Here is a 23,434-nt window from a genome sequence, read left to right on the forward strand (position 1 = left end):
TGTAAATGTCCCACCTGCATTTTGGAAATGTTTTCTCCTCCCTGTTGTAAATGAAATTGGTTTGTGGTGATTTTATGCACTTAAGCATTGATTTTTGTGGTGTTAACGTTGCCTGATGGGAATCTCATGTTGTATAAATTGAAAGTGACTCCTCAAAGACACACTGAGGAATTCAACTTGCCCCCTGTGCCATGTCCTACCCCCCTAAGCTCCACATAAAATGAAATAGTTCTCTGTCACAAATCTATTTGTCCTCCGTTGATGAGCAAGAAGTTTCTTGAGCCCAAACTGCCCCCGGTTAAGTGATGCCACGAGGACATTAAAAAACCCAAATTTCTCCATATGTAAGAAAATCCTGTGCATTTGGTCTGCTTTGGGTTGTATTAAACAGTGTTCAGGCAGAGGCACCATCATCTTCCCTCGCTGCCTGTGCAGGATTAGGAGACAGAAATGCATCCAGAAAGCTTGTAATGAAACTTGCCTCAAAGTATTGACACTTGGCTCTGTTGTTTAGGAAGGAAACTGCTTCTCCAGGCTGCTCTCTCTGGAGCTTCCAGCTGGTTTTATTAACTCTTTGCTGCAGATAAGAAGCAAATCTATCCCTGTCCCCCATTTGCACCTTTCACAGGTGACACCTGAAGTAAAATTACCTCTCCCCTCTGCTGGTGGAGCACGAAGCAGCTCAAAATCTGGCCAGGGAGGGTCTGTGCACTCAGGGCTTCCCCACATGGACTTGTTGGGGGTTTGATGAGTGTTGTTTCTTCGAGACACAGTTTCGTTTTTACGGCGTCTCCAACAAAAAAGTTAATAAAAATAAAGCAGAAAATAAAAAAGAGGGGGGAAAATATTACTGGCGGCCCTGAAATCATTCCCAAATGCGTGCTTTTGGCAAGGCAGGGAGATATGGGATCTAGCAACATAAATCAGGGCTCTGCACAGGAAAGGGAAAACAGACCAGAATGAACATTTAAACAGTCAAAGAAAATGCAAGTGAATATTTAAAACAATCCTCAAAGCCATCTGGCTGCTGAAATGCACAGTTAGATGGTCAGTTATGGGAGGTGAACGTGGGCAATGTGCTGGTGGGTTCTTCACCAGGAAGAAGAGATTCTTTCCTGCAGCCCTTGCCCTCCAGGTAGGAGCAAACACAGCAGTGCTGAGTCAGGGGCACTTGGCTCATGAACCAAGCCCTGAGCTTCCCTGCTGCTGCTTTTTGGGGTTTTGGGTGGATCTTGGCCCTGGAATTTCCCAGTGGAGCTCCTAGGCAGCAGATTGCCTCATCTTTGAGCACACAGTGACAGGAATTTTTGCTGGCCTGGATGGGGCCCACAGCAAGTGTTGCATTGCAGTGTGAGCTTTAGAGGCATCATCTGGGCAGGAAAAGGGAGCAGAGTACTGGCTACAGGGTGACCTTCCCCGTGCCTCTGGATGCACATAACGAGGCTGTCTTTGCTCCATTTCTCTCCTTGACACATAGGAAAAAACTATCAGTGAAAACTGTTTTTTTCAGCCTCTTTTCTGTGTGTTCCCTTCTGCTCCAGTCCTGCAGAAAGCCTCCTTGTTAACATTGTTCTAGAGACCTTTGTGGGGGGAAAAAACAGCTCTAAAAGCTTTATCCAAAATGGGGATGTTCTACTAGGAGTGTCTTTTGTTTGTCACTCAGCTCATTTGGTCTTGTCTTGGTGAAGGATCTTCTCCACAGATGCTCAAAAGTTGGTTGTGCTCAGGGTCTGAGGCAGCAGGCAGGGATGGGCATGTTCTGAGCAGTTTTAAGAGCTCCAGGAGGTATGTAAGGAACTGCCTTGAGACATCCTGGAGCTCTTGAAAGAGCCTCCCAAAATATCTCGGGACCCCAGCAGTTTGTGCTTGCCCAAGGAGTGCCCTTGAATGTGTTGTGTTGCATCCAACCCCACCAAAAGCTGGAGAAAGGCCTCTCCCCCAGCCCTGCCTTCCTGCAGCACACAATGCCTGTAGAATTAATCCTTGGGTTTGTTTTCTGTTTGTTCACTCATGCTCAATAAAGTGTCAGGAAATTTGCCTGAGTTATTTACTGAGTTATTTACTTGGTCTCACAGAGCAGACAGTCAGGGCCCTAAATTGGCATTCTCTGGCTGGATTCATTGGGTGTGCTAACAGCTCATTTAAAATTCATATACAAGCCAAAGTTGTAGTTTATCCATGGCATTGCCCTAACTAGCAGCACTGACAGATGATCTACTGACAAAATCCTTGCAAGGCCTCCTGTAGCTCTTTAAAGTGCTCCTGTCTGTAACCGCCTCTGTAAATCCCTTCCCTGCCTCTGCCTCCTAGCTTTGCAAACTTTGTACAACAAGCAGGACACAGCTCTAGCATTAAGGGTATTTTTTGGGGTGAAACTTGTTTTTCTACCCCATCCACCCCTGGCTCAGCTGGTGGACACTGTCCCAGTGCCTTGGGGTTTCATCCACCAGAGAAGCACTTTGTGGTCAAAGCCTCCACGAATCCAAACTGATGTTCAGGTGTCACTAGAAGTGCCAGCCTGGGATGCTTGTTTTGAGGCATGTTTCCAAAATTCTGGAATGCCAAAAGGGCTGTGAATCTCCTGCATCTGCTCTGATCATGGAACTGTGACCATGGAATGGTTTGGGTTGGAAGGGACCTGAAAGATCATCTCATTCCAACCCCCTGCCATGGGCAGGGACACCTTCCACCAGCCCAGGTTGCTCCAAGCCCCGTCCAACCTGGCCTTGGACACTTCCAGGGATGGGGCAACCACAACTTCTCTGGGCAACCTGTGCCAGGGCCTCCCCACCCTCCCAGGGAAGGATTTCTTCCCAATATCCCATCTGAACGTCCTCTCTGCCAGTGGGAAGCCATTCCCCTTTGTCCTGTCACTCCATCCCCTGTCAATAGTCTCTCTCCATCTTTCTTTTGGCTCCCTTCAGGCACTGCAAGGCTGCAATTAGGTCACCCTGATGCCTTCCCTTCTCCAGGCTGAACAATCCCAATTCTCTGAGCTTTTCACATCAAGAAAAATGTTCTTGGGATCCCTCAGAGCACGTGGAGTTGTGGGAAAGCACTGGAATTTAGCTGTGCATGCTGAAGTAGCTGGGAAGAGGCAGACTGGAGACATTCTCTCCCTATTCCTCTGTCAGACACCTGCGCAGCAGAGTTTGTGTGACCTCGAATCCCTGTTAAATTACCCTCCTGAGGTGCTTATGATACACTAAACCACTTTTTCCATGAGATAAGGGCCCCAGAGCTGCCCTGTCCTATGCTGTTTGTACATTGGTGTGTCTGAGCTGCAGGGCTGGAACTGGAGGGAGAAGCACTAAAAACGTGCGAGGCAAAAAACGAACGATAATGGCAATGACCAGAATCGTGGAGCATTTAGTTCAGCTTCCCCAGCTCCCAGAGGATATACATAATTCTCCTGCAGGCACTGCAGGGAAGATCCCACAAGGCAGTGTGTTATTCAGCATTAACATTTGAAAGGGTGATGGTAACACAGGCGCTGGAGGTGCAGCCACAGCCCCTGGGATGCTGGGACTGGAAGGTGCTGCTGGGCAGCTACAAAAGCTTCCTCCCAAGGTGGGGGGAAGCAGAGCTGTGCCTTTTACTGCGGGCAGGGAGAGCTCTGGCTTTGTGGCAGGTTGGCTTGTGCCACCCTCATTTCCCCACATCCCATTCCCAGCTGCCTGACACGGCTGGAAACTCCACTTCTCTCCTGCTGGAAGTGGGAGAAGCACATTTAACCCAGACAGGCAAAGCACAGACACCCTTCCACGTGCAGTGCTGCTTTCTGCCTTATCCAAGCCCTTTGTGGATGCAACTGGAATAAACTGCCCATGGATTTGCTGTTGCCCAGCAGGGAAATGGCCTTTCCCTGGCTTTGAACCCACGAGGCTTCTGAGATCAGCTCAAAGCAGAGAAACAACCCCCGAGCCTCACATGGTGGTGCTGTTGCTGGAAAACCTTTCCTCTTGTGATTAGGATTAGTGTTGAGGAAAGCCAAGCTCTGGCTGGGGTGGGGTTTGTCAGAGCAGGGGTGTTGGGTGGTGCCTGGATGTGGGGGCACAGTGATGAGCCCTCCCCAGAAGGCAGCAAAGACCAGAGGGGTCTTTGTTTCCCAGAAAACAAGGCAGGGCACTGAGACACGTGTGATTATCTGGCTGCCCCGTGTGTGAACCTGTTTTTAAAGGATTAAAAATAAGCCTTAAAAAGAACCCATTGTGGGCTGCAGGGCCCCATGCCCGAGGCTGTACCCACCTGAGGGGCAGCAGCACTCCTTGGATGTACATTTTCAAGTCCCTTTGTGTTTGGACTGTGATAATCACAGCCTGGCTACAGGAGGAGGGTGCAGCTATTGGAATAAAATGTTAATATTTTCCCCCATATTGAAAAGACCCAGTTAAGTTCATTAAGGTGAAGTAGATTTGCAGTTATTTCTCATTTGCTGCTGAGGAGCCGTGACAGGCAGAGAAAAATACAATATTCATTTGCTGTTTGCCCTTTTAATTTTATTTTGATTATTCTGCTAGGAGAGTGATATCTTATTTATGGGTTTTGAGCTATGTGCATAAATCTTTATTTCTAAAAAAGCCACCCATATAGATGCCAGGTCCTTTCAGCAAAGCCTTGCCTAGACTTACAATGAATCACAGAATGGTTTGGGTTGGAAAGGACTTTAAAGATCTTCTCATTCCAACCCCCTGCCATGGGCAGAGATGCCAGGTTGCAGAGATGGGGCATCCCCAGCTTCTCTGGGCAAGTTTTACCCTTTGATTCTCTGCAGTTCTCCCAGGAATTGCTGTGTTACACCCTGGGAAGAGTGGCTCCCTGCCAGATCTTTCCTGTCCTGAGGGATCTTGTACAAGCAACTCGCTCACAGAGGCTACTTCAAGGATAAAAGCTGGGTTTTTTTTAGGAAAAGGGAACTGAAACTGTTCAAAGAGGGGCTGGTGACTGCTGAGGTCTCTTATCTAACCCGTCCTTCTCTGAAATTAGTGTTTCCTTGAAGGCCTTTGCTGCAGGACAGCGGGGCAGAGCGTTCAGGCTCCGACGTTGGGGTGTGAGCAGAGCGCGGTCGCTGTGTCCAGGCAGGGCTTTGCACAGGGCTTTGCACGCCATTCCTGCTAAATCCATGGATGCAAATCTCCCTGGGAGATGTGCTCAGCATCCTCTCTGCCTGCAGAGGCAGGAGGCTGGTTAGCACCAGGGAAGTGTGAGTGAAAACTGCGGGAGGAAAGCGAGTGCTTCCAAGCCGGGAGCCCTGGGAGAGAGGGAGTGGGAGCCGGGCTGAGCTTGAGGAATGTCCAAGTCCTGCACCCTCTGCTTCCTTTTGCTCTGGGTTTGAGCAGCTGGAATACTGGCAGCACTGGGTACTAAAAAGGGATGGACTCATGGTTTCTCTCACTGGAGTGGTTTTTAAATGAATTGCATGTGATCAAGGTTGAGTGTGTTTGGCTTAAAAACGGACCGAGCCACGTGCTCTGGGGGAAAATCCATGGAAGAAAGAGGGGTTTGGTGCAGAGTGGGGTGACCTGCCCTGCCAGTGACGATGCTGTGCCAGAGGAAGGTGTGTGTGGCACGTGCCAGGCACACCCCTGCAGCACAGCAGTGCCCCTTGCCTGGCGTGGGAGGGCTGAGCGTCTCTCCAAGGCTGCAGTTTTGCCACATAAAACATAATGAGCTCCTGGTCCACAGCTAAGGAACCCAGCAGTATAATAATATGAATAATAAATAATCAGCAGATTTATATTTTAGGGCATGGAGTGAGGAGAGAGGAGGATTCAGTGAGACAGACCATCTCCTGGCGTGTTTTGCACCTCTGTGGCTGAGTTATTTTTACTGATGTGTTCCTGTTCATTAATGTCCGAGAGGCAGGTTAGATTATACATCCCCAGAGACCTTTAAGCTTTGTTTTGATTCATTATATATCCACATGCATATTATACAGATATAGATCTTTGTGTGCAGAGCATCTGGATGGGGAAGCCAGCTGGTAGTTATGGAAAAGAGCTGTGGTGCTTAAGCAGCAAATCAACACTCTATCTCTTCATTTTCTTGTTTATTGAGAGTTATTTGCCCACCAGGGCAGGGCAGAGGATGGACATGGATAGGTGCATATCCAGAGTTTTGCATCAGAGGTCTGTTTTTTGACATTTGCTCCTGAATGTTAAAGATTCTCCCAAAGCCAAGGATCAGGATCTGAGAGTCATGAAACTTGTTTTACATCTGAATCCTGTTGTTGCCCCTGGGCAGCACTTTGTGTATTTAACCGCTGAGCCATTTTTAATGCAGATCTTTTTGTTTCTGTGGGGATAAAGCCCAGTCACAGCAAGAGCTACTCCGCAATTTCTTTCATTATTTTTTCATATATATATATTTGAATAAAAAAAGTCAATTACATGAATGAAAGATCCTTGGTTCCCTGCCTAAACAGCTGCCAAAATTAATTCCAGCTCTGAGCCAATTTCAGCAAAAGCTGGAATTTCTGCAGAAGGCTCCAGTGCGGCGTGAGATGGGATTGTGCATTAGTGTGCATTACAGATTCCTGCTGCCCGGCCCCTCGCCCTTGGCTATCCGTGTGGGCAGCTGGGGAAGGATGGATTTCACACACAGCCTCTGCTGAGCGCGACTTTGCTGCAGAAATAAGCCTGAATTAAACATCCTTGCTGGAGCGAGTCTCATCCCACTGCAAAGCCCTGGCAGCCCAGAGCACCTGCAAACTCGGTGCCAGCGTCAGCAATACTCCATCCTTCCCCACAGACCAATTAACCTGCGTGGGAGGAACTGTCTGAATGGAGTTTTGGGATGTGGACAGGAGCTGGGCTGAGTTAGGAAATTGGGATAAGCAGGCAGGGGAAGCAGGTCCTCCATCCAGGCAGGAGCAGTTCTGAGGATGGGGCACCTGTGGGTGCCTGGCTGAGGAACACGTTGCTTTCTCATAGGGAATTGCATACCTGCAGTTCTATAATGTGATTTGAAGGTCCTTTTCAGGAAGTGAGGGGGAGGACTGCCCTGCAGATTTAAGGCAGTGGCCCGAGTTTCTAAAGGTAAGCTGAGATGAAGCTGAGTTTGTTACCTGTGAGCTGTTCCAGCCTGTCTGAGAAGGGAAGGTGGAGGATGACAGATGGGAGGAGGAAGGCAGCAAGGCACTCCAGCTCCAGTCTGCTGGAGCAGAGCTGAGATCCCACTCTGTGAGTGCAGGTTTCTTTCTGCTTGAAGCAGATCTGCCTCGTGCTCAGAGGCTCATTCCTTGCTCTCCTGCTGTGTAACTCTTGGCACATCCCCTTGTCCTTGTTCTGTGGATGGGTGGACTGCAAGCTCAGGAGCTCTCCAGGATGCTGAGCTCAGTGAGGTGTTAAAGCCCTCTTGCCTGGCATTAGGCACTGCAGGGCTGTTGGGCAACCTTCCCAGAATAGGTGCTTTTGACCTAAAAGGGCACTTATCTCAAGTGCCCCCTCTGCAGCTAATTGCTCCTGGCTCAGTGTAAAATAAACACACCCCTGTACATCTAAAAGGCCCAAATTGGCCTGGCTTGGATTCAGAAGCTCTTGCTCTTGATATCCAGGTGTTAGGAACCTACAGCAGTTGGAAAAGCCCCAATCCCAGAAGCCGAGAACAACTTGCTGACAAAGCAGGTGGGACAGATCCCTGTGAGGGCTCTTGCCTTGCTCCCAGCTTTGTGTTCCTCTCCTCCCTCAGAGAGACCTCACTGTGATGAGGCTGAACCTGCTGGTGAAAAAAATGCTGAGGAAAAAGGGAAGAACTTGAAAGAAGGAATTTTGCTTTTCTGTGGGTTGTTGGCTGGGAAAAGCAGGGAGCTGTGGGAAGGGGAGCAGTGGGAGAAAAGGGCAACACCAGGGCACAATCCATGCCTGAAACAGATGTGGGCAGGCAGGAGAAATGGGTGCCCTCAGCCTGTGTTTTGTCGCTGGGAAAGGTGTCCAAGAGGATAATGGCACTTTAGGGTGGCATCATGTCCCAGAGCCCTCCTTTGGAGTGTTATCCTGGAGGGGAGGGAATGGGGGAGAACTGAGGAGTAAAAGGTGAAACACCTGATTGGAGGGAGTTCCTGAAATGAGGAAGAGCTGGGAGATGGGAACTCATGGCTGGTTCTGCCTGAGAGGGGTGACCTGGAGCAGTGGCAGGGCAGGGAGCACAGGGCTTTGGGGGCTGGCCCTGCAGGAGGGATGTGCAGACCTGGTGTTTGCAGGGCTGGGGGCAGTGAGGGAGCTCTGTGGGCCACAGATAAAAATGCCATGCCCGGTTCAGTGCCCAGAGAAGCAGAGGAAGCAGATGTGTCAGCACAGAGGTGGGGTTAGAAGGGAGCAGTGGGGGGGATCTGAGTGGAGGAGCAGCTCATCCCAGCCCTGACTCGACCCCTGCCAAATGAGGGCTGTGGATGTGCAAAGCCTGCAGGGAGGGAAGGCTCATTTTCCCAAAGACATCACTAATGAATTCCTCTTGCACCTCCAGACACTGTAGGGGCTTGGAGAGACTAAATGGAACTCAATGTGAAAGTGGTGGCTGAATGTCAATGCTGCTGTCGAAGCCAATTTGGGAGCTGGGAAGTGCTAAAAGAATTAAGATTGTTAAATGGAAATAAGCCTACTTGGTTGAGATAAAATGGGGTTTAAATGAGTGAAATTATCAGTGGATTACCCTTGTTAGAGTACTGCCTTATTTAATAAACTGAGTTTTAATCTGCTGCAAGGGTTCCTGAAGGAAAACTCGGTCTGGGGGGGTACATGGATGTGATGAAGGGGAAGGACCAGCTGTGCCATCATCCTCTAGAATGGAGCCACAGGAGCAAAGTCTGCCCCCACGAGTGCTTTGTACTTTCATGAGGATCTTATTCACTGCCTTATAAGTGGTTTGATCATGGTTCAGGTTTCTTGGGCAGCTCTTCTCTCCTGCAGGCAGGGTGGGAGTGGTATCACCTAACAGAAGGCATCACCTTCTTCTGGAAGGGTGATCCCTGTTCTGGGCACCACGTGTCCCTGGGCAGCGTTTCTAGCACAGGGCCACGTGGTATTTAATCCTTCCTGGAGTAAATCAGTGTACTCAGAACCTCTCCTGGAGCACTGGACAGGAGTGATGCACAGGGACAGACCCTTGCTGCAGTTAGGAGAGAGAGAGAGAGTGAGTGCTGGCAATCTTGAGGGCTGCAATTTCAGCACAAAGAGAGAGCCTAGTAATTATTAATGGCCACTGATTACCTGCCTCTGCAGGAGCAGGGCTGGTGCAGGGGAGCCACTGGGTATTTTGAGCTGGCTTCAGCTGCCCCCCCCCGACTCAGTGCAGATGTCACCTGTCACCTCAGATGCGTTTCTGACCCATCTCTCTCTCTCCAGTGACAGTCACGAAAGCATAACTGCTCCAGATGCTTCTAAAATTGCCCGTGGAGGTAAAGGAGCTGCTCTCAGGGCTGAGCAGTCGTCTTTCAGCTCTGTGGGACTCTGCCCTTGGCTGCTGGAGCTGGTACCTGAGCCCCTTCAGCAGGAAGGGGCACCTGGCTGAGAGGGGAGCATCTGGTGCAAAGGGCTAAAGCACAAAGAGGGAGGGAGGCTTGGTTTTCCTGATTTTCCTCTTAGTCGTGTAACTGAGCCTTCAGAATATTTTATGTTCCTTGCTTGGAGGATTTGAGAATTTTCAAGCTGTTTTCTGACAGTTTGGAGAGAGAAATCAACTCCCAAGTCTTTGGTGGGTTGGGAGGCTCAGCTGGGATGCAGGAATCCAGGATCAGACTGGGTAACCTGTCTGCATTATGCTCTTATCTGTTCAAAGGAAACTGTCTTCTGTAAATATTACATCTTTGGTAGCCTGGTTGTTGTTGTTGTCAGGAGGGCTAATAAATTTGGCTACAGGCAGAGCTGAGCCATTGCCTGACAGAGTCTACCCACCCTGTATTTTCATCTCTTTTCCTGGGCATGTCCTGGTCTCTCTAAATTCCAAAAGTTCTTGCAGCTGAAATTGTGTTCAGGGCGAAAGTTAGAGCTGGAGTAGCAGGAAGAAGGCAAGGAAGGGGCTCTGTTTCCCAATATATTATATTTTTATTGCTGGAGGGATTGCTGTTCACTTGTTGTACCTCAGTGCAGGCTCAGTGGAGCTGGTCCGTACATACCATGTCCCCTGGAATTATTCCTGGTTTCCTATCATGGAGGTGCAGGCCAGGATGAATGCCTGAGATGTAGCCTGAGGCTCATCCTACATGAGCTTAAAACTTCTGTGATCTCCTTGCCAAGCCCAAGGGGTAGTGAAGTCTGAAAAGTTGTGATGTGGTGTCAGCTTGGGTTTGTCTGAGGATCTGCACATTCGTTACAAATTCCACCCTCTTCCCAACCCTGAGTTTTGTAGTCTTTATATTCTCCAGGATCTGACAGAATTTGTGCCTGTGGATGCATGTGTGTGTTTGACACACATTTGATGGCCTTCACCTCTTATCAGACCTGATTCATAGGGTTCTAATTCTCTCAGGGCAGGATGTCCCTAATGTTACCCCTTCCTTCACCCTGCAGAGTGTGTTCTGGTCGTGCTCAGCTGCTTCCCCACACCCTCCCATTTGCCCAGTGTCAGAAATCCATTCTGCTCTTTGGCTCCAGCACTTGAGGACATTTTGTTCCCCATTCCTTGCACAGGAGATGGCCTGGCAGCTGCAGACCTTCAGTGTTTATTATCTGTCGTGTTTATCCCCGTTCCAGTGGCACGTGGAATTTTTTTGGCCTGGTTTTCCACTGGGGGCCCTGCTGCAGTGGGAAGAGGGACTTTATTGCTCCAGCCACGCTCAGAAATGCCACGATCACACAAGACAAAGCAAAAGAATGGTTGAGTTGGCAAGGACAGGTCTTGCAGGGCTCGTGCAAGGCCATGCCACAGCCACCCCAGCTGCCTCCCCAGCCCCAGCTGGGCTCTCAGGGCCAGGGGAGGCTGCAGTGGCTTTGTCCAGGGTCTCAAAGTCCCCAGTATGACCAGTGAGGTGATGCTGTGGCACAGCTGCCTGCCAGGGCTGGCAGAAAGCGAGCACTGTGGCTGTCCAGCTCGGCAAGACAAGACTGAGGAGCATCCCCAGGGTAGGAGAGGGGTCTGATCCGACTTGGTTTTGGAGCAGAAAGCTGGTTTTCCTTACAATGGCTGTGGTTGAAAGCCTGTTCCTCTCTCATGCATTTAAATCCCACGGAGCATCTCATTAGGAACAAATGATGCCTCAGGCAAGCGGAGCTATAGAAAAGTAATCTTTATTAAGCACCCTCAGTGGTCAGAGTTACTTGATGAGCTCCAGAGTTTTATTTGCAGGCAGCTTGGGTTGTCGTGGAACAGGAAAACGCTTTGAACTCGCTCCATTCCCCGTCTCTGGGTTGCTGTTTTCTATTTCTGTTTTCAGTCCCCTCAGCCCTGCAAACACTGCTGGCAAAACTGTTGACACTGAGAACGAAATGAATGAGAGAGAGAGGGTGTGACAGCTCAGGAACACGCAGCCAAGCTTGGAGAAGGGAATCGTGAGTTGCCCTGAGCGGGACAGAGACACAACCACGACCCTGGAAAACTGTACAGAGCTCACAGATTGATGTGGGAGCACCTGTGGGAATCTCTGAATGCTGAACTGCTACAGGAATGGCCACTGGGAGAGCAGCACATCCTCCTGGAACCATCCTCTGCCTCCCTCTGTTGCCACCTACGTTGTGTTTCTTCCCCGGACTTTGCAAATGATAAAAATAAATTAATGGGCTGCAAACTGCCAGCACGAAGGTTAGTGAAACCCAAAATAAATGTAGAACAGCATCCTGCCAGATGTTTGGCTTTTTGCTGGCTGTATTTAGAGGGAGATGGAACAAGGGGCTCAGAAAAATAGAGCAAGACACGGGGTGTGAGCTGAAGGTGCTGCACACCTCAGGTGAGTGTGTTACCCTGAGAGCTGTTTGAGGCTCTGCTGCTGCACAGGGTGGGATATTTCCAGACTGATGTGGAGGCAACACTCTGCTTGAGTGGTATCAGGGCATTTTGAGCCCTGGAAGAGAAAGGGAGAGAGAAAAAATTAATCTGTGGCCACTGTGCTTGAATTTATGAAAAGGAAATGAAGTGAAGGCAGGAGGCTCAGGAGTTCACCTGAGTGTGTCTTGTCAAGCATGTGAAGCTGACACAGCAACAGAGAGTTACAAGCTCTTCTTCTTTTTCTTTCCATAACATGTCTCATTTACTTAATAGCCTGTAATGTTGCTGGAGGAGCAGTCACTGTGGATCAAGGAGGAGCATTTTCAGGCATTGGCTACCAGCACAGAGCCTTTGAGCAGCAGTTCGTGCCACTAACTGTGATTTTAGAAGGGGTTTCCTGGCTCTTAGAGGATCAATTAACCCTGAAAAGATTTGGTGGCTCATTTTGAAGAAAACTGTCTTTGAGAGTTTCTAAAATCAGCCACCTTTAGTATGAAACATGGATGGTTTTTAACACTGAAAGGTGAAGTGAGAACAAAAATTGGAATAAATAATAGCATAATTCTAGAAGAAATGCAAAAAAAAAAAGAGAGCATCTGTGTGACTAAAACCCTTCTGAAAACCAGTCATTTACCAAATATAGCTGCACACTTTTGTTTGAAATGTCCTGGCTCTGTTCTGTGCTCTTCCCCACCCTCCCCATCTGGAAACAGTCCAGCATTATTTCTGCTCGAAAAGGCAGAACTGGCTGTGTGTGTGTGTGTGTGTGTGTTCTGAGCTCCATCCAGCACCTGCAGGGAGCTGCAACAGGTTCCTGTCTGTCTGCTCGGGGTTTTTGCAGCCTTTCTGAGGGAGAGAGATCTGTGTGCAGTGGGCAAGAGCATCCTCAGCTGCTCTGCTGGCACAGGTCAGTGCAACCTGTCAGGGCTCAAGGCTTCTGCTCTCCCTGGAGCTGCTGGAGCTCAGGCTCTGCTGGGAGACCCGGGAGTTCACGGCAGTTCACTCGTGGTGCTTGGAATATCATCACTTCTCTGCTGGTTTTATCGATTTTTTTTTTCTCCACTAGGGCTGAATTAAGCAGGTTCTCCAGCGCCGTGGGGAAAAGTGTTACCAGCTCCCTGACCTCAAGTTCTCACCACCAGGAACATCCTTCCCAGTTTCACAGTCGGGCTTGAGGGGGGTGAATTTTGCTTTTAGGTGCAGAAGTGAAAAACACAGTGAAATCTAAGGCTCCTTACATCCCTCCTCTTTCCCTTCAGATTCTGGCAACAAACCTCAGCCAAGTGTATCCCTGGTTTTCCAGGCACCTGGATTGTCTGTTAGGATTAACCATTTCCAGGAGAAGCATGGAACTCTGGCTTTGCCTTCTCAGAAAACCAGTCCCCAGGGACTCAATGGGAACGTATTCAGTTAAAATCCAAGCATCTGGATATGTCAAAATATTAGCATTGGGTCTCTGTGTTTTTCCAGCCTGAGTGGGGAGACCAGCCTGGAAAAACCATGTCTGAGAGAGCAGCAGGAGCTGAGAACTGTGGTTGTGGTACAGGGTTCTGGCTTTTTTTTCCCCCTTCTTTTTATAAGCCTGGGCACGCCACATACACTCTTCAGATTTCAGTCTCAGCCTAACTAATCTGCTTTGTGACCTACAGAAGAAAATAGCTGGTAATTATTTGTTTACTTTGTGCAATTCAACTGTGGGAGAGCTTCCTTAGAAGAGCCAGGCTGAGTGATTAGGAGAGGAGGTTTATTTTACTTTGTTTTGTTTTCTTTTCCCCGGCACATTGTCTTTTCATTCGGAAGGACTGGATTTCTGGGGGGGGTTTGCCATTTTTAGGAGGCTCGAGCTCCGTCGTTGCATTAAATCTGTAAAACGGCAAAATCTGAAGCAGAGAGGGGCTGTGGGGGAATCAAAAGTCAGTGTGTATGTGCTGTACTGTCAGGGTTTGGGACATGGGGACTGGCCTGGGGCCACAGAGCAGCGTCACACTGATGGCTTTGGATGGCACAGCCTTTGCTGATTCACATCCCTCTTCCCCCACATTATCCCTCCAATCTGACCCCGCTTTGCCCTGTATTTCCATGAAAGCAGGAGAGTGCTGAGCATCCTGCAGACAACAAAACCTCCCTTTTAGGCCGGGATTATTGAACTAATCTCGTGATTACGGTGATAATCCCCTTTGCAGTGATGCCCTTCTCCAAGGAGCTTTTCCCTCGGGGACTTCCAAGTCCCAAATCCCATTTTCTCCTAATGCTGACGTGCTCTATATTAAATTAAGGCACTCTCAGGGATCAGAGGTGTAGAAGTCCCGTGGTATTGAAAGCTCTGGAGTCTCTGGTGCGTTGCCTGTTGCCTGCTGAGCCTTTGGGCTGGTGGTGGGGCTGGAGAGGAGGTGGATTTTCACACGTGAGCCCGTGTCCTTGTGGCAGGACAAGCCATGGGCAGTGTCACAGCCCGGTCAGATGGTTTGAGATCAGATTTTCCTGCAGCCAGAGAGGGCAGGCACCCCATGTGCTGCTGCCTCCGAGGGCAGGCAAAGCTCTCTGAGCTCTAATCCCACTCCTGCTGCCAGGTACTTGGCTGCAAATAAATATTTTGCTCACAACTCATTGGAGGTGGCATCTCACCAGATGTGCTCTCACTTGGTGCTGCAGGAGATTTATTTGGTTGTCCATTTATAGCTTATTATTTTGTTCTGTCTTCCCCCTCCCCAACTTAATAGCAGTTTGCTATCCACCAGGGTATACATTTTCTTCTGATTAAGTGCCATTTAGCCGTTGGCTGCTTGCTCATTTTACTTTTATAGGCACATTTACAGAGGCACAGACAGAGGCACAAGCCTGGGAGCAAGGGTAAGGAGAATGGAGAGGCACAACAGCTTGATTAAATTGGATTTTAATAAAGTTTCCAGCTAAGCTGCATCACAACTATCCCTCACTGTGGGTCTGGACTAGAGATGATCTCCAGAGGTCCCTTTAAACCCTAATTATTCTGCAGTGCTGAGGTTGCACAGCTCCTCACCTGGTGGGAGAATTCCCATGGAATCCATGACCATCAGGGATGTCTGAGCTCTGCACAGCTCAGGGCTGGTCTCTCCAGGGTGAACAGAGATTTCCCAGCTTTCCACAGCTGCTAATTAGTTGCAGATGATGAGATAATTTATAAAAATTAGGAGCAATTTTCTTCATTGTGCTAATATCGCTTGGCAATAAAACTGCTCTTTTAAGAGGGTGACTTTTCTCTAATGTGGGGATCAAGGCTAAAAATATACACGTGTGTGTGTGTGTGTGTGTATGTCAGCAGAGCAGGAGAGTTGTGCTCCACAACCACAATTTCAGGGGGTTCATTTGAACCGTAAGAAGGAATTCAAATTGAAATGCAAATTTCAGCGTTGCTTAGAGCAGTGTTTGGAAAGAAATGCTTGATGGTGTCACCTTGGTGGCAGGGCAGCAGGAAAAAAAAAAAGAATCCCTCTCGAGCAGGCTGTGTGGAAGGAGGTTGAACGTGGAGCAGACAGCTTGTGGTACGTGGGGGTTTTTGGCAGTGAATCAGCAAAACGAAGGTCGCTGCTCTCCCCCTTCCCCAGGAGTGACAGTGACTCACTGCCAGCTCCTCCTGTCGTGCAGGCAGGAGTAGCAACTCGCAGGGAGAGCTACAAGAGGAGTGTTTTGTCTCCTGTGCACAGTGCCTGGGGGAAAACAGGGTGCAGGAGCCAAGGGAAGAGCCGTGGGAGCGAGTGAGAAGGAGCCCAGCGCTGCTTATCCAGGGGCTTCCCGTGGCACTGGGACTCGTTCTTCTTGTGGAGGGGGTTAAGATGCGGTGCTGGGGTTTGTTCCCTGTGCCACTTTGGTGTTTGAAAGGTGCTGTTTGCCCCTTTAGCTGGTCCAAGAGCCGGCTGAGCCCCAAGTCCTGCATGTGTCTGCTTGGTCTGGTGGGAACTGGGAAACAGGGGCATTGCTGTAGCAGTTGTTTGGAAAAAGACATTCATTTGGGCTGAAGAATGAATTTTCCATGAACTCAGAAGGCCTCCTGCTACTGCATCAGGTTCCTAATGATTTTGTCACGGTGTTAATCCCTCAGGTGAGCGGCAGCATTTTGATATCAGCAAACAAATTGTGTTCCCGCGCAGATAAACCCAACCCGGAGTCAGGCGTGAGAGCAGAGAGCAATTCATCAGCTTCTAAGGGGCCCTGCAGGTTTCAGGCAGGGCTAAATTGAGCCACAGCGTGCAGGAGAGCCTGTCCCTGCATCCCTGGGTGTCCAGGGAGTGTGTGTCTGCACAGAACACCTCTACACACACACACACACAGAGGGAACCTGGTTGGGCTGTTGGTGATGCCCAGGATCTCCAGCTGAGCTGGAACACCCTCAGTGCCCCTCGTTGGATGGAGTTATTAAAGAGAGAGGCAATTCCTTTGCTGGAGGGTTTATAGGAAGGCAAATCCTGGGTGGAATGGAGGTGGGAGAGGGTTGGTTTCGTGCAACAGGTGATTGATACGTTGAGGTCAAAGGATGTTGAGAGTAGAGAAAGTTTTCACAGATTTAAACTGGACAAGCACAGGGAAGAGAAAAGCACTTTGCAGTTATTAAATATATAAACAACATCAGCTTCAGAAGTTTCCTAACCTGAGAGTAGCCAGAGGCTTGGAGGCTATTAGTAGGAATTATTGGATGGACTGTTGGTTTGACAGTAACATTTGTTCTTACGATCCAGATATGAAGCAGAGGCACAGAGAAAATGAAAGGAATTGCCTGTAGCAAGCTCTCAAATTAGCGCCTCTATCTCCCAAGCCCCAGCCTAGTGTGAGGCTGGAAAGTGTGGAAATCTGCCTGGGCTGTTGGCAACAGGCAGAGGGAACCTGTGGCAGCAGGGATACAGGTCCAAAGGAGCAGGGATCAGGGGATGGAGCAGGTTTGGGATCTAATATATCCCAGCCAGGCTCAGCCAGCACATGCTGCACCTCTGTCATCAACCACAGAGTCACCTCTGTGACCTCTCTGTTGAAAACTGCTCCCCAAAGCCTTTTGGAGGAGGTATTTGCTCAAGCAGCACCAGGAACTGCTGCTTGGAATGATCCTCTGGTTTTGTGAAAGCAGAATTAATGCAAACCTGTTTGGTTTCTGTCACATGAAACAAAGCAGCCTTCTCCCATTTCCGTGGCTGCACGTTCATTTCTTCTTTTTTAATGCCATCCTTAAATATCTGCTCCATCTCTAAGTGATTCTCTCTTGCACTTTATGGTGGAATTATCTTGCTCTCCCAATCTCTCCTACATCAGCTTTAGCTGCTGCTTTTCTAGGAAAAGCATGTTGTGTTCATTCAACCTCTATGTAGATGCTGATACATAATTCTTTCCAGCGTTTTATTAGCCTCCATTGGATCCCTTCTAATTTAAACCTCTCTGGCTTTATAGTTTTGGATGCCTTGCTTTATCTCTCCGTGTATAGACACAGAGCTGTGAGCACACCCTCATTGAGACTCCATTAGGAGGACTTATATCCTGCCCTAATCTTACCCGTGATGTGCCTTTGAATCTTCCCTTCCTACCAGTCCTTTGTGGTTCAGTCCCTCACACATCTTCTCTTCAGTCTTGTCTCTCAAAGCAGAACTCTTGTGATGGTGCTGCCAAAAGCTGTGTGGGGTCAGGTGGGACCTGGGACCAGCAGGGCAGAGCTGCAGCGCTGGGACAAGGTCATTTCAATCCATGAAAAGCAGGGAATTTGCACCGGGCTCTGCAATGAGGCAAGTCCATCTGGTCCAGAGATCTGCTGCAGGTGGGTTAGGAAACCTCCTGTGGTCAAAGAAACGTGTGGATCTGGGAGTGTGTGACTGGGAACGGGTCAGGCTGTGGCTGGGGGAAGAGGAAGCAGGGAGATAATGAGGAGGGAACCCGGTCATTTCTCATTAACAAGTGGTGCTTGCTCTTTGAAAAGGGGAAAACAAAGCCCCTCGATCCCCTTGCCCTGCAGGTCAATAAAATGAACCCTCACTAATGGTTGAATCAGAGACTCAACAACTTCATTACAGCTGTAAAATCAATGGCCATTATCCAGCTCTTCCCTATTGATCCGTGCTGCAGTGTGTCAACATGTGCTGGGGGATGGCTGTGGGCAGACAGGGCTTTGCTTAATATGTCTGGAGCCCGTTCAAGACACCCTGAACACACTGGTGGGTCAGACCTTCCCTTGGTTTTCCACCTGGGCTCCCTGCAGGTGATCCCAACCTCAGCACCCAGGTGAGCTGCTGGCAGAAGGTGTCCTGGAGCAGAGAGGGCACAAGCAGAGCAGAAGGGTCAGCTGGTGATGCAGAAGTCCAGGCAGCCCTGTGAGAAGGGCTGATGAGTGAATTTGTAGCTCCTGGACCTGCTGCTGGGAGCCTTGGATGTAAATGACAAGGCAGCTAATAAGGTCTAATTGGCTATTAAAGGAGGAAGCAGCCCCAGAGATGCTGAGGGCCAATTAACCCTGGGAGCCAGTGCCTGACACTGTGCTGCTGTGCAGTGATGTGTGAGAGCCTTTCACAAACTGAGAGGGGCAGGGAGCAGTGCAGGTCCTTCCCCAAACCCTCTGGAAGTAGCTCCAAGGGACATTTCAGGCAACAGCAAGCTAAGTATTCACTTTGTACAGCTGGAGACTGGATTAGGGGCTGGGTAGTGTGGGCACACCCTTAGAGAAACCTTCTGGGGACCAAAGGGGCCCTGCTGAGATGGAACTTCTCAGGAGGCTTCTGTTTTTAATACCTGCTTGGCTCTGGGGAACTAAAAGCCCAATCAGGAGACATGGATCCATGGGGAAGACTAATTCCTGGATCTTAGTGAGTGTTTCTGGTGGTCAGAGGGTGTGTAGGGCTGTGATGGAGCCGAGTGTCAGTGAAACCAGGCATGTGGGGACACAGCTCAGCCTTGGAGTCACCCAGCTGGGGACCAGGGGGAGACAGGGCAGCTCCGACAGGAGCTTGGAATGCTGAGATCCTTGTTTGAACAAGGCAGTCCAGAGCCTGCTGGAGTCAACAGGGGACTGTGGGCGGCTCAATCAATCACTCTGCCTCAAACACTGTCTGAGATCAGGGCCGTGGGGAGCCGGGGCTCTGACACAGCCTTGTTGCTAATTTGAATAAACAAATTGTGTCTAATGGTTTTGTCCTCTAATTGATGCCAGTGCCTTCTGATTAAAGGAGAACGGATATATTCAGCGTTGCAAAGCGAGCTACCTGTTTTCCACAGGCTGTTTTCCTGCTAGCAGTGTGCAGACAGAAAATGGGATTGGGTGGATTTGACTGGGAATTGGGACCTGGGAGTCTCAGCATAATATGAGCCACGTGTCATGTGCTGGAGTCTATTCCATCTTTATTGCATGAGGCTGGCTTTGTGTGCTGCTGCTGGTGGTCTCTCTCTCGTTCCTTTTCCTCCCGTGGATTTTATTATTTCCCATTTCTGCATTTTTTATTTTATTATTTCTGATTTCTGTACTTTTTGCCGCTCTGAACTCGGACCGTTCTGAAGCCCAGAGAGTTCAGTCCAAGCAGGAGATCAGTTCAAAGCCAGGGCTCAGCTCCTGGACTTGGGGCAGCAGCAGGTTGATATTGTTTGTCTCCTGCTTGGCTTTTTTGCAGAGTGGAGAGAAGGGGACTGTGGCTGTAGGATCTGTCCTACAGCAGCACACCCATGGTTTGCCTGTTGCAGTGAAAGAAATGACTGGTACACTGCTAATAGCACACTTCTCACTGCAGTTTTCCGTGAAAAGCAGAGCTGAGCAGAAGGATAGAGCTTCTGTCCTCATTTCTGATGATCCCCAAGGATGTTTCTCTCTTGTTGTGTTCAGGAAGCAGCTGGAAGAAGGATCCAGTGCTGCCTCAGCAGCACAGACAAGCTGATTCAAACCTGCCAAACCACCTTTTAGTCTGACTGGGCCACGAGGTGATGATCTGGAGTTTGTGGACTTGGAAGTGAACTGAGTTCCCACTGAGCAGAGCCAGGAGTGTGTTGGGTGCTGGTGTCCAGGGGCCCAGCCCTCCAGGACGGGGGTGCTGAGCCCCCACATGACCCCTGGGCTGTGGGGAGCAGGGTGAGGGGATCCCGAGCCTGCTTTTTATCTTGCCTCGGTTAGAAAGGAGACAAAAGCTCCTTTTTAAGCCCCACAGCCTGGAGCGTGCTTTGCTGAGATGATTTGTGTTACCTTTTATCTGCCTCAAAGGAACACTTAAAAAAATCATCCTGCCCATAGTGGGGAACCTGATGAGGCTAATTGGGGTGTATGAAAACACTACCCCATGGAGGTTTCCCATCCATGTTCTGGCTAATTAGAGACAGTTCCCCTGCTGGCTTCTGCCCGCTGTGCAGTGTTGTGTGTGTTCAAACACCCCAGCAAGAGCAGGAGGTGTCTGTGTGTGTGCATGTTGGTTAATGTGCATTTTGGCTAATATGTTTGGGGACTAGGAGCTGATATTATTAACTGTCAGGCCCACAGAAAATAGGCTGTACCACGTCCAGCTGTAAAGTCCTGCTGGTTCCCCACTCCTGGGCAGCACGTGCAGGGGTCACATCACGTCCTGCTGATCTCTTTTTGTTTATTTTGGTAACCTGGGTTTGCAGGCAGTGCTGGAGAGGTTCTGGGGGGGAGGAAGGATAATGTTCTTCAAGGGAGTTGCCGGGTGTGGCTGGTGAGGGTGAGAGAGTGGCAGGACTCCAGGGCTGGAAACACAGAGCAGCTCTGGGTCACTGCCACTTGCAATCAGGAGGCAGAGGGATGATGGCATGGCATCCTCAGGAGATGATGGGACTGCTCCTGAAGGGTGTCCATCACTTCCCTTAAATTCCAGCTGTCAGGGTGTGTTAGGTACAGCGTGGAATGGACTGAACAGTTTGTGTGTCTGGGCTGAACAAGAGCTGGCCATGGACCAGCTACAGCTTGAAGGTTTAGGTGTTAAAGGAATGTTTCCATGCCTCGAGCTGGCACTTTGATGCCTTTCCGTGAAAAGAAACTGTTGGAGAGGCTTGTCTGTAGAGAAAGGTGGACCAGATTATCTTAGGAGTTGACAAAGCTGCTGGTTTCCCTCCAGGATGGAAGATGTTCTCCGTGGTTCAGTGCTAGAGGGATAAGACAGGACCTCTGAGGGAAGTTTACTCCCCTCCAGCAGATTGTTTCGTGTCCACTTAGGGATGTCACCAGTGCGTGTCCTGTCTGCACACACCTCCCAGCCCAAACAGCGCCTGTGGGGAGGTGGCACAGGAATTCAACAGGCTCTGGCTGAGCTTTTCACCCAGGCAGAAAATAAATTGGCTGCTGCCGCTGTTCTCTTCTTCTAAATTGGCCATGCCTGGAACAGGGCCAGCTCTTTTTCTTTCTCTGGGAGACACCCGTTGCTTCTCCAGGGAGATGTGGGAGTGGACCTGGGGAGCAGGGTTGGCTGGTGGTTTCAGCGAGCAGCGGGATGCTGAGAAGGTTAATTGCATCCAACCGATCCGCGACCAAAACCCAGCGTTTGGGGATGAAAAATTCCCACAAAGCTGCACCCCTGGGGTTGCAGCAGCCCGTGCCCTGGACTTGCTCACATCCTGCCTCTCCCTCTGTGCCGGGGTGAGGTGTCTGGGCAGCAGATAACACAACAGCCTGGCGCTGATGAGCCCAAGAACGTTATCACTTGTGCCTCTGATGGCCGAGCACACGCTGCAAAAACCCCGGCTCAGATGGAATCCGAGGCGTTCAAAGGCTGCACAAGCCCCTTAAAGAAAATGAGGTCTCAGCAGGAAGTCTAACACCGAACAGAAGGCTCTTTATTGACCATGGGATGCTGCTTTCGGGAGGGTTCTGCAGGTGGTTGGGTAGTAAAACATCTCGGGTTGGTCTGGATTATGTTTTTGGTGTGGTTTTTTTTTTTCCAGACAGTTAAGAAACCAATAAAATTAAATTGGTAGAACTGTCTAATGTGATTACAGCAAGATGGGGATAAATGTGGTTTCATTAGATGTTGTTTTGGAGCGGGAGACTGTCATTTTGTGATGGAAAACTGAGATGACAGGGAGTATTGGTATTTGAAGTGCCTTTTTTTAAGAATGCCCTGCTCTGTCTTTTTGACATCAAACATATGTATGCAGAAAGAGAGCACTGGTTTGTGTGTTTCCTGGTGCAGCTCCATTTTTAGTCTGAAGTTTTCTAGCAAAGAAATTCACGAGGGAGGGGGGAAAAAATAAACCTCTTGGGTAAAAGTGTGTTGTGTATAGTGAGGCTCATGTGCTAAACCTGGACTTGAGCTGAGCCCACAGTTCTGTGCAGTTATAGCAGCTCCTTGACCCCAGGCACAGCCTGCAAATTCCAGCTGGAATAAGGAGTCTGGGTTGTCAGGATGGTCTCCTTTCCATTGTCACTTGATGAGAGATGCAAAACTTGCCCCTTTGGTGCCACGTGTACCTGCCTTTTCCAGGGAGAGGCCTCAAAGCTGACACTCAGCTCCCCTCTGGTTTCTTTGCCTCCTGGCTCTGATCTCGCTGTTGGTTATTAAATGATTCACAGGGACTTCCCACTGTCCCTGGGATGCTAATTAAAAGATTTCCAGCCTCAAAAAAAAAATCCCTTTGCGCTGTTGGTGTTCTGCAAGGAGCTACAAAGCAGGTTGGTGTTTGTGCTGTTAATCCCTGGGTTCTCCAGGGGACCTGCACTGGCTGGAACCACGCACAGATTGATTTTTCCTGGTGGTCAGAAAGACAGGGAAATGCCCTGTCTGATACCCCTTGGCCAGGAGATGAAATCTGGGAGGGAAGTGCAATTTCTGATGTCCCATGGCCAGGAGATGAAATTTGGAAGCTTGTGGATAGAAAAGCACCAAGAAGGACAAGGAGGGAGAAAGGCCCAGATCTTATTGTAGCGAAGATGATATGCCATCAAATAAATAACACTGATGGAAAAAGTAGGAAATGACTAATGTTGCAGCCAGAGTAATTGTTTGGAGGACTGGCATTTCTAGTATGAAAAGATTTAGAGTGAGCTTTCAGTAAATAAAGGAGAAATTGGCCCTGAAGTTCAGGGCTAAGATTTGGCAGCTGAGATTGAAAAAGGAGGTGTGTGTGGGGGGGAGAGGTTGTTTCAGGTACTCTAAGGAAAGAAAATAATTTTTCAAGCTGCATTTCACTTAATTGAATACCAACAAGAAGGGCTGGACCAAAAAAAACCTCTTTATTCCACAGAGCAAAGAGACCAAGCATCACCTCAGCAAGGCTGCCCGTGGCACCCAGCCCTGGCCATGGGAACCTTCCACATCCCTGAGGATGCAATCCCACGTCATTATAACCTCAGTCCCCCTTTTTGTGCTGTAAAATCATTAGCTAATGTGCTGCTGGGGCAGTCCCTGGTGTGAGGCTGCTTATGCAAGGTTTCCTTGGAGTTCTCTGTGCGTGTGGTGGCTTTTCCGAGCAGTGGATGCTTCCCTGGGATTAAGTTCCTTTCCTTCACGGATGCTGGGTAGCCAGGGCAAGGTGGAAAACCCTTTGTGATGGGGCTGCTTTCTGGTAGTCTGTACCTGGGGTT

The 23,434-nt window shown here is 49.4% G+C and overlaps 1 protein-coding gene across 1 annotated transcript in view; it reads left to right on the plus strand.

Annotated features, from left to right (window-relative positions):
- GRIK4 (glutamate ionotropic receptor kainate type subunit 4) overlaps window positions 1-23,434 on the plus strand; it is a 179,556-nt gene that overhangs the window by 61,713 nt on the left and 94,409 nt on the right. The window lies entirely within an intron of this gene.

Source organism: Neopelma chrysocephalum, unplaced genomic scaffold (genome assembly GCF_003984885.1).
Source record: "Neopelma chrysocephalum unplaced genomic scaffold, ASM398488v2 Primary Assembly neopelma1_138, whole genome shotgun sequence".
Taxonomy (NCBI): Eukaryota; Metazoa; Chordata; class Aves; order Passeriformes; family Pipridae; genus Neopelma; species Neopelma chrysocephalum.